The 9,557-nt window shown below is 40.5% G+C and overlaps 1 protein-coding gene across 1 annotated transcript in view; it reads left to right on the top strand.

Annotated features, from left to right (window-relative positions):
• The window catches only part of SMG6 (SMG6 nonsense mediated mRNA decay factor), a 229,888-nt gene that overhangs the window by 179,613 nt on the left and 40,718 nt on the right, over positions 1 to 9,557 (top strand). The window lies entirely within an intron of this gene.

Raw genomic sequence — 9,557 nt, 5'->3', positions numbered from 1 at the left:
ATTTCTTTTTTCACAGTGTTCTTGAGTTTTTACTGATATCTTGTTTTAGTGGTATACATATTTAACTAAAAATGTTTTTCTTTTTTTTTTTTGTTTTTTTAATGTTTTATTTATTTCTAGGAGAGAGAGAGAGAGACAGTGTGAGCAGGGGAGGGTCAGAGAGAGAGGGAGTCACAGACTGAAACAGGCTCTAGGCTCTGAGCTGGCAGTCAGCACAGAGCCCGATGCGGGGCTCGAACCCACGAACCGCGAGATCATGACCTGAGTGAAAGTCGGACGCTTAACCGACTAAGCCACCCAGGCGCCCCTAAAAATTTTTTTCTGAAAGAAAAATGTTTATCATCTTTCAAAGTCTTAGTTTATCTGAGAATGTGTTTTCCTTTGCCCTTCTACATGCATGGCTAACTAGCATTCAGGCAGAAAAGTCTAAGGCCAATCGGGTTTGTGTGTGTTATTTTTTTTAAATGCTTATAGGATTATTTTTTTCTCATTATCCTTGGAAATTAAAGACTGAACCAAGATATGCCTGGCAAATGTCTGATAGGTGGCCTTTCATTCTGTGCCAAAGACAGGCATTACAAATTGATCACGGCACTCTTTCCCACTGAACACAAATGAAGCTGCAGATTTGCCATCCTTAATGAAGGTGTTGGTCTCTTGTTAAATTTTTTAACATGCCCTTAAAATGTTCAGGCTCTAAATTTTTCACTCAGGAGACTTTCGTTCTCTCTTTCTCTTTTAATCCTTTCTCATTTTTTAAAAATAATTTTTTAAATGTTTATTTTTGAGGCAGAGTGAGCGCACAAGCAGGGGAGGGGCAGAGAGAGAAGGGGACAGAGGATTGAAGAGGGCTCCATGCTGACAGCAGAAAGCCCTGTGTAGGGCTTGAACTCATGATGAACTCATGAACCCTGAGATCGTGACCTGAGCCAAAGTCAGCTGCTTAACCAACTGAGCCACTCAGGTGCCCCTTCTCTCTCATTTTTTGAAATTATGCTATACTCCTGTCTGTCTTGATCTCTCTGGAGTAGCTTTTTTTTTGGTCTTGAGCGGGGGGGGGGCACAGAGGAAGAAGGAGAGAGAGAGAATCTAAACAGTCTCCCAGCCCAGCGCAGAACAACATGGGGCTCCGTCCCATGAACTGCGGGATCATGACCCAAGCTGAAATTAAGAGGTGGAGGCTTGGGGCTCCTGAGTGGCTGAGTCGGTTAAGCGTCCGACTTCAGCTCAGGTCATGATCTCACAGTTCGTGGATTCGAGCCCTGCGTTGGGCTCTGTGCTGACAGCCAGCTCGGAGCCTGGAGCCTGCTTTGGATTCTGTGTCTCCCTCTCTCTCAGACCCTCCCCTGCTCACGCTGTCTGTCTGTCTGTCTGTCTGTCTCTCTCTCAGAAATAAATAAAAACATTAAAAAAGTAAAAAAAAAAAAAAAGTCGGAGGCTTAACTGACTGAACCACCCAGGTGCCCCTCTCTGGAGTATCTTTTAAAGATAAGGGATCTGGGGTACTTGGTTGTCTCAGTCAGTTAAGCATCTGACTCTGTCTCAGCCACATCTTGATCTCAGGGTCGTGAGTTCAAGCCCTGTGTTGGGCTCTGCGCTGGGCATGAAGCCTACTTAAAAAGTAAGTAAATGTGGGATACCTGGGTGACTTATTCAGTTAAGCATCTGACTTTGGCTCAGGTCATGATCTAATGGTTGGTGAGTTCAAGCCCCACATCAGGCTCTGTGCTGTCAGCTCAGAGCCTGGAACCTGCTCTGATTCTGTGTCTCCCTCTCTCTCTGCCCCTCCCCTGCTCACTCTCTCTCTCTGCCAAAAATAAACAATAAAATTTTTTTTATAAATAAATAATAAATAACAAAGATTAGGGATCTGTCTCCACATTACTTGACTTTCATCTCTAATTCTGTATTATAGAAGAGGCTCAAGCAAATGTTCTATTTCATTGTTTTGGTTTTCTGTTATATTTAACTGCTACTTACTGCCTTACCTATAGTTTTTCCTCATAATTTTCTCATATGACTATCTAATGCAATTTAGCATGTGTGGTTTTTTTACTTTTTTGATTGAGATTTAACCGTCATAAAGTAATGTACACTACTCTTAAGGGTTGTTGTGTTTTTTTTAAGTTAATTTATTTATTTTGAGAGAGAGAGCAAAAGTGGGGAGGGGCAGAGAGAGAAAATCCCAAGCAGGCTCTGCACCGTCAGCACAGAGCCCGATGCAGGACTCGAACTCCCAAACCATGAAGTCATGACCTGAGCTGAGGTCAGATGCTTAACTGACTAAGCCACCCAAGCACCCCACACAATTCTTAAAGTTTAAGCTCAGCACATTTTTATATGTGCTTATATCGTACTAACTGCCGCCTAGATCAAGATACAGAATATTTCTGGCATCCCAATAGGGTCCTTTATGCCCCTGCCTGTTAATACTCTGCCTCACACAGGTAACCATTATTCTGACCTCGTTCACTAGGAGTTTGTTTTGCCTGTTTTTGAACTGCATAAATGGAATCATATAGTATATACCCTTTGTGTCTGGCTTCTTTTGTTCAACACAGCCCGTGAAAGATTCATTCATGTTGCCTATAAGTAGTTCATTCTTCATGATTGCTGTGTAGTATATTTTCTTGTATAAATATACCACAATTTGTTTATTCTATTTTTTAATATAATTTATTGTCAAGTTAACTAATATACAGTATATACAGTTTGCTCTTGGCTTCAGGAGTAGATTCCAACGATTCATCACTTACAAACCACACCCAGTGCGCATCCCAACAAGTGCCCTCCTCAATACCCATCACCTGTTTTTTCCTGCCCCTCACCCCCTTCCACCCTCAGTTTGTATTTAAAAGTCTCTTATGATTAAAGTCTCCCTCTTTATAACTTTTTCTTTCCCTTCCGCCATGGTCTTTTGTTAAGTTTCTCAACTTCCACATATGAGTGAAAACATATGATACCTGTCTTTCTCTGACTGGCTTATTTCATTTAACATAATACCCTCGTTGTTGCAAATGGCAAGATTTCATTCTTTTTCACTGCCGAGTAGGATTTCATTGTATATATATACCACATCTTCTTTCCCCATTCATCAATTGATAGACATTTGGACTCTTTCCACAATTTGGTGACTGTTGATAGCACTGCTATAAACATTGGGGGTACATGTGCCCCTATGAATCAGCACTCCTATATCCTTTACATAAATTCCTACCAGTGCTATTGCTGGGTCATAGGATAATTCTATCTTTAACTTTTTTGAGGAGCCTCCACGCTATTTTCCAGAGTGGCTACACCAGTTTGCATTCCCACCAACAATGTAAGAGAGTTCCCCTTTCTCCACATCTTCACCAATAGCTGTTGTTCCCTGAACTTTTAATTTTAGCCATTATGACTGGTGTGAGTTGGTATCTCAATGTAGTTTTGATTTGTATTTCCCCGATGGTGAGAGATGTTGAGAATCTTTTCAGGTGTCTGTTAGCCATTTGGATGTCTTCTTTGGAAATATATCTATTCATGTCTTTTGCCCATTTCTTCACTGAATTATTTGTTTTTCGGGTGTCGAGTTTAGTAAGTTCTTTATAGATTTTGGATATTAATCCTTTATCCAATATATCATTTGCAGATATCTTCTCCCATTCCATTGGTTGCCTTTTAGTTTTGTTGATAGTTTTTTTGCTGTGCAGAAGCTTTTTATCTTGATGAGGTCCCAGTAGTTCATTTTGGCTTTTATTTCCCTTGCCTTTGGAGACATGTCAAGTAAGAAGATGCTGTGGCTGATGTCAAAGAGGTTGTTGCCTGCTTTCTCTTATAGGATTTTGATAGTTTCCTGTCTCACATTTAGGTCTTTCATCCATTTTGAATTTATTTTTGTGTATAGTGTAAGAGAGTGGTCCAGTTTCATTCTTCTGTCTGTAGCTGTCCAGTTCTCCCAGCACCATTTGCCCCAAAGAGACTGGTTTTCTTCCATCGGATACTCTTTCCGGCTTTGTTGAAGATTAGTTGGCCATACATTTGTGGGTCCAATTCTGGGTTCTCTATTCTCTTGCACTGGTCTATATGTTTGTTTTTGTGTCAAAACCATACTGTCTTGATGATACAGCTTTATAGTATTATACTATTTTTTAATGTTTATTTATTTTTGAGAGAAAGAGAGAGAGAGGGAGACACAGAATCAGAAGAAGGTCCTGACTCTGAGCTGTCAGCTCAGAGCCCAACGCAGGGCTCAGACTGATGAAACGTGAGATCATGACCTGAGCTGAAGTTGGACGCTTAACCGACTGAGCCACGCAGGCGCCCCTGTTTATTCTACTATTGATGAAAATGCGTTTCTTTTACCAGTCTTGGCTATTATGACTAAAGCTACCATGAATATTTTTATGTATGTCTTTTGGTGAACATACGCTTTTTATTTATTTCTCTTTGGTATATACCTAGGAGTAGAATTGTTAGGGCATAAGATAGGTGTATGTTGCTTTAGTAGATACTACCAGACAGATTTCCGGTGTGTTTATAGCAATACACAGGACCATCTACAGTATATGAGAGTCTCAGTTGTTCTACATCTTTGGCAACACTGGTTTTGATTTTGGTTTTGGTTATTTTAGCTATTCTGGTGGGTGTGTAGAAATATTTAATCGTATTTTTTTCTCTCATTGTAATTTTATTAAAGTTTTTTTAAAATATTTATTTTTGAGAGAGAGAGAGAGAGCATGAGCAGGGGAGGATCAGAGAGAGAGGAAGGCACAGAATCTGAAACAGGCTCCAGGCTCTGAGCTAGCTGTCAGCACAGAGCCCAATGCGGGGCTCGAACACATGAACCGTGAGATCATGACCTGAGCCAAAGTCAGACGCTCAACCGACTGAGCCACCCAGGCGTCCCTCTCTCATTGTAATTTTAATTTGCATTTTGCTGGTAAATAATGATGTTGAGTACCTTTTCTTCCGCTGTAGGCCATTTGGATATCCTCTTCTGTGGAGTGCCTGTTCTTGACTTTTACCCATTCTTTTCCTTGGGTAGTTTGTCTTTTTTTAATTGATTTATAGGATTATTTTTTTAATACTCAGAATATTAAGTCTTATGTTGGATGTTTATATTGAAAATATGGGGCACCTGGGTGGCTCAGTTGGTTAAGTGTCCAATTCTTTTTTTTTTTTTTTAATTTTTTTTTTTAATTTTTTTTAATGTTTTATTTATTTCTAGGAGGGAGAGAGAGACAGTGTGAGCAGGGGAGGGTCAGAGAGAGAGGGAGTCACAGACTGAAACAGGCTCCAGGCTCCGAGCTGGCAGTCAGCACAGGGCCTGACGCGGGGCTCGAACCCACGAACCGCGAGATCATGACCTAAGCGAAAGTCGGAGGCTTAACCGACTAAGCCACCCAGGCGCCCCTTAAGTGTCCAATTCTTGATTTCGACTCAGGTCATGATCTCACTGTTTGTGAAATTGAGCCCCGCATCTGTCTCTGCACTGACAGCATGGAGCCTGCTTGGGATTCTCTCACTCTTTTTCTCTCTCTCTCTGTCTCTCTCAAAAAATAAAGGAAACTTTAAAAAAATATCTTCTCTCAGTCTGTGGCTCATATTTTTACTCTCAGTGGTGTCTTTTGATGAACACAAGTTCTTAATTTTAATAAAGTCAAAATTTTTTCTTTTGTGGTTAATGCTTTTTATGTCTTTTTTTTTTTTTAAGTTTATTTATTTATTTGAGAGACACAGAGACAGCATGAGTGAGGAAGAGGCAGAAAGAATCCCAGGCAGGCTCCATGCTGAAAACACAGAACCTAATGTGGGGCTTGAACTCATGAAACCATGAAATCATGACCTGAGCTGAAACCAAGAGTCAGACATTTAACCGATTGAGCCACCCAGGCGCCCCTTTTTTTATGTCCTATTTAAGAAATGTTTGCCTACTCCAAAATCATGAAGATATTCTGTATTTTCTTCTAGAAGTTATTTTATCTTTAACATTTAGGTCTGTAGTCCATCTCAGATCTTTGTGTTAAGGCATGAGGTAGAAGGAAGGTTACTTTTTTCTCAGATACCCGGTTGATCCAGCACCATTTATTGAAAGTTCCATTTTCCCCACCAAACTGCAGTAGTGTTTTGTTATAAGTTGGGTGATTGTACATGTTTTGGGTCTTTTTCTAATTTTCTGTTCTGCTCCAGTGGTCTATTTATCTGTCCTTGTGCAGTTACTGTTAACTCTTAAATAGTATTAATTTATAAGTATGCAAAATTTTCTCAGTAACTCTCCTAGAGAGATATTTACTTATTCCTTATTTTTGTATCCTTCTGTTCAACTGTAATACCTTTTATTTTTTTATTTTTTTTATTTTTAAGTAATCTCTACACCCAGTGTGGGGCTCAAACTCAAAACCCTGAGATCAAGTGACATGCTCTACTGACTAAGCCAGCCAGGCGCCCCCAACTATAACACCTTCTTATATGTTAGGTGATTTTTTTTTCATCCTTATTGGGGAGCAGTCTCTTATTGGGAACTTTGACAGGTCTCTTCAAGATTTTCAGGTACAGATAAAGGGAAAAGATAAACATTTTCTGGTGTGGAACTCAGCTAGAGTAGAGAAGGGAAACTAGAGGCAGAGATAGTTACAGCTCAGAGCTAAACCCTTGTTTTCTGTGGTAGACAAGGTTTCTTAACTTAGCGTTCTTGTTTTGGGTTATTTGCCTCTTTTAGAAGCCAACCTCAGCTTTGCCTTTCTTCTGCCTTATGTGGGCACCCACAGCAATTATAAGCCGGCAACTGCTAAGTTCTTCTGATACCCCGGTGGGATCCAGTTGTGCCCTTCTAAGTGTACCACAACTCACCTTGGCTCTGGTCCCAGTTGCTCCAGATGAGGGCATTTAACGGGGCACTGCAGCCAAGGTCTCATCTGCGTACTTATCAAACAGGCAGAGGATTGAACATCGGCTATGCTTTTCCTCATTCCAGTCCCATCTGTAGTTTGTCTTGCAGAAAATTCTTCATACTTTCTGGTATGTGATTGCCTAGGTCTGATATATGCATGTCAGTGGAAGTCTGGAAGGATGGACAAAATATTTAGAAGCATGTACTTAAAGCCATTCTAATTACAAGCCAGTGCTAGTTTTTGGTTTTTTTTTTTTTAATAAGTTTTTGGCCTTCTAAGTTGAATACTTTGAAAATCATGTTCATTTTATTAAGGTGAGCATTGTTCTTAAAATGTACTTGCATGTATTTGTGTGTGTGTGTGTGTGTGTGTGTGTGTGTGTGAGACTTAGTACTTCATGACAAGTAGCTGTATTACTCTCCTGTAAAATTCAGGAAGAAACAATCCAGTGATTCATGAAGATGTCTCTTTAAGTCTTTCTGTGTTGGGTCCTCCATCCCCCCAGCCTGCATGTGAGTAGCCCAAAGATTTAATAAGCTGCACTGAGAAAGATAAAGGCAATGTCAGATATCCAGAATGGAATAGGAATGGTTGTTTTGAAACTCAAGAGTTTCAGATGATCTGCCTGTGTGCCTTTGTTTGATAAAAAGTCTTCATGGATCTCTTGCCAGCTGGGTAAAAGACACTGGCCCTGGGATGAGGGATAACCCAGAATCTTGTGTCCTTGGGGAGTCAGAGCCCTTGCCTAAGCCAGCTAGTGAAGATGCAGCTGGGGAGCAGTTCCTCTGTAACTCGCGCACTGGTTAGAATTCTCAGGAATTGGTATGTAAATAGGGACACACAGCTAGAAGCTTGGGGCTCATTACACCTCGCTTCTTTTGTTTATTCATTTTGCTTTTTAATGTAGCAAAGGTATGTAGTTACTGAGTTTTATTTTATGCTCTAGTGGGGGAAAACACAGAAGTTTTTTAAATTTTTACACTGTAATTCAAATACAAGAACTCGGAACTGACCCTCCAGTGATATTTTTTGAAAAGGAAAGCAGTAATAGGATATTTAACTAGGAAGACCCTATACTTCAAATGCAGATATCATCTTTCTCCAAGAATTAGGCCTGATTAGTTCACATCCACCAATACAGAATGAGAGGGGGTAAATCACAACTAAAAACCTTGGCACTTCCATAAGAAATTTAAATAACAGGCAGACATATAGAGATTCGTAAATATGTGCTTGGTGCCAGCTAAACCGCAGAGAAGATACTGCATTTGTGGTCCAGGGAAGTTAAATATTTGTGGTCAACTTAAAATTCAACATAAAACTCTCATCTGTGATGGAAACCATCCAGAAACTGCATGGAGGGCGTGGAAGTTGCATAAACTCGCAAAGGCCTCTCCTCTCTCACGCGTCTGGGCTGGAAGAGCCTGTTCTCCTCTCTCTACCCTGCATGGCTGGCAAGCCCTTCTAAAGCGTCTCTGCCTTGTGGCTCACCCCTCCACATCTGCTGTAATGGCACTTTTTCCGGAAGCCTTTTCCTGTTCATCTTCTATAAAATAGCAGTCCTCTCCCACCCTATTACTCTCTGTCCCTCTTCCCCTACTTAATTTTTCCTGTAGGACTTCCCACTTACTTGTCCTGTTAGTTTAATTGCTTATTTGTTTCTCAGTCTCACAAGAACGTTAAGCTCCATGACAGCAGGAATATTGTTTTGTTCATTGCTATATTCCTTATGTCTTGAATAAGGCTGGCATATATAGCAGGTGCTTAATTAATATTTATTGAATGAAAAGTGGAATATCTTATCCCTGCCCTAGTAGAGGGTACTTTTACACATCAGAACCTCACACTGTGAGACCAGCCTGAAACACCTCAAATCTCTTTCTCTTCGTCGGTAGCTGCATATTGTCCTTAACAGAGACTGGTACTTGCAGGCGATGGCTGATCCTTCAGATGTACAAGTGCCTCTTGCCATAACATCTGGGTTACCCTTAGAGATGAAATTAACACAATTTACTGTTTCCGTAAAAAATGTTAAGAGTATTTGTTTCTGGCCTTCACATTTGTTGAAGACCCTCCTGATGTTAATTTACTCTGGTAAAGTAAGCTAGAGAAAATACTGTTAAGAAAATCAGAGGTGCCTGAGTGGCTCAGTCGGTTAAACGTCTGACTCTTCATTTCGGCTCAGGTCATGATCTGGAGGTTTGTGAGTTCAAGTCCCATGTTGGGCTCTGCGCTGACCATGGAGCCTGTTTGAAATCCTCTCTCTGTCCCTCCCCTGGTTGCATGCTTTCTCTCTTTCTTTCTCTCTCTCTCTCAAAATAAATGAACTTAAAAAAATCATAAGAGAAGAGAAAGTATACTTACAGTACCGTATACTATATTTATTGGAAAAAATCTGCACATAAGTGGACCCGTATAGCTCAAACCTGTATCATTCAGGGATTATAGTTTATGATTGTTTGCGTGTCTATGTGTGTGCTACAGAAATAGCACTGTTTCTGGGCAGCGTGCAGACTGGAGCACATATTACACTTCATAATCTTCTGTGATAGTAAATGCAGCTTCTATTGCCCAGCCTTTTTGTCATTTGAGACCATGCCTGGTTGAGGGGTCTCTTATTGCTGACCACTCCCAGGCCTGATAGACTTAACTAACAAACAGCTATTTTCTCCAATCTGCTTTGTTTTG

This window comes from Hyaena hyaena, unplaced genomic scaffold (assembly GCF_003009895.1).
Source record: "Hyaena hyaena isolate Hyena2069 unplaced genomic scaffold, ASM300989v1 scaffold_10, whole genome shotgun sequence".
In the NCBI taxonomy this organism is placed as follows: domain Eukaryota; kingdom Metazoa; phylum Chordata; class Mammalia; order Carnivora; family Hyaenidae; genus Hyaena; species Hyaena hyaena.
This window is presented reverse-complemented; position numbering and strand designations above follow the sequence as displayed.